This window comes from Diachasma alloeum, unplaced genomic scaffold, assembly GCF_001412515.2.
Source record: "Diachasma alloeum isolate Michigan unplaced genomic scaffold, Dall2.0 Dall_scaffold_00902, whole genome shotgun sequence".
NCBI lineage: Eukaryota > Metazoa > Arthropoda > Insecta > Hymenoptera > Braconidae > Diachasma > Diachasma alloeum.
This window is the reverse complement of record NW_021681020.1, coordinates 10,539-12,576: the sequence shown is the minus strand read 5'-3', so window position 1 is coordinate 12,576 and position 2,038 is coordinate 10,539.

The following is a 2,038-nucleotide window of genomic DNA, read 5'->3' as shown; positions in this document are numbered from 1 at the left end:
ATTTTGATTTTTTAATGTTGTCCGACTTTTTATTTTTTTAATTCTGTTACTACTTATTCAAGGGCCGAAAAAGATTTTTTCTAAATGTTTATATTTTAAAAAAATTGGTTTTTTATGTAGTACATCGTCACCTACCCACTCCACCCCTTCCGGCCCATTATCGCGGAGAATTAATTTCAAAAAAACTTAAATTAAGAAACCGAAGAATTTGTTTTTTCTTTTATTTCCAGTAGGTCTCGATGACGTGTCTCATTGCCGACATCGAAAAATAAGAAAAACAAATAAGAAAAAGATTGCTATTTTAATTTCTTTTTTGAGTTTTGGAAAATATTTTGGACGCGTGACGATAAAGATGGAGAGGTTGTGAGTCGATGGGAAGATTGATGAATGACTTGTCAGATTACTGACATGAAAAAAACCAAAAACAAAGGAAAAAAAATTATAATTCGAATTTTATTTGTTTTCTGGTTTTTGAAAATGATTTTGGACGCGCAGCAATGAAAAAAAAATGATTGTGAGTTGATGAGAGGATAAATGGATGATGTGTCAGATTACCGAGATAAAGAAAAAACGAAAAACAAAATAAAAAAATATAACTTCAATTTTAATATCCTTTTTTGATTTTGGAAATGATTTTGGACGCGCGGCGATGGAGATAGGAGGGAGGGTTTATGAGTCGGTGGGAGGGTTGATGGTCATCCATGTCTGATTACCGACATGAAAAGAAAATCAAAAACGGAGGAAAAAAACAAAAAACAAAAGGAAAAAAATAATAATTCCAATTTTAATTTGTTTTTTTGGGTTTTAGAGATGATTTTGGACGCGCGGCGATAAAGATGGGAGGTTTGTGAGTTGATGGGAGGATAGATGAATGACGTGTGTGATTACTGACATAAGAAAAACGAAAAACAAAGAAAAAAAAACAATAATTCCAATTTTAATTTGTTTTTTTGGGTTTTGGAAATGATTTTGGAAGCGCGGCGATAAAGATGGGAGGTTTGTGAGTCGATGGGAGGATTGATGGATGACGTGTGTGATTACCGACATGAAAAAAACCAAAAACGAATGAAAAAAAATAATACTTCCAATTTTAATTTCTTTTTTGGGTTTTGGAAATGATTTTGGACGCGCGGCGATAAAGATGGGAGGTTGGTGAGTCGATGGGAGGATTGATGGATGATGTGTCTGATTACCGACATGAAAAAAACCAAAAACAAAGGGAAAAAAATAATAATTTCAATTTTAATTAGTTTTTTTGGATTTTGGAAAGGATTTTGGAAGTGCGGCGATAAAGATGGGAGGTTTTTAAGTCGATGGGAGGATAGATGAATGACGTGTGTGATTACTGACATAAGAAAAACGAAAAACAAAGAAAAAAAAACAATAATTCCAATTTTAATTTGTTTTTTTGGGTTTTGGAAATGATTTTGGAAGCGCGGCGATAAAGATGGGAGGTTTGTGAGTCGATGGGAGGATTGATGGATGACGTGTCTGATTACCGACATGAAAAAAACCAAAAACGAATGAAAAAAAATAATACTTCCAATTTTAATTTCTTTTTTGGGTTTTGGAAATGATTTTGGACGCGCGGCGATAAAGATGGGAGGTTGGTGAGTCGATGGGAGGATTGATGGATGATGTGTCTGATTACCGACATGAAAAAAATCAAAAACAAAGGGAAAAAAAAAAAAATTTTCATTTCAATTAGTTTTTTTGGATTTTGGAAATGATTTTGGAAGTCGGCGATAAAAATGGGAGGTTTTTAAGTCGATGGGAGGATAGATGAATGACGTGTGTGATTACTGACATAAGAAAAACGAAAAACAAAAAAAAACAATAATTCCAATTTTAATTTATTTTTTTGGGTTTTGGAAATGATTTTGGAAGCGCGGCGATAAAGATGGGAGGTTTGTGAGTCGATGGGAGGATTGATGGATGACGTGTCTGATTACCGACATGAAAAAAACCAAAAACGAATGAAAAAAAATAATACTTCCAATTTTAATTTCTTTTTTGGGTTTTGGAAATGATTTTGGAC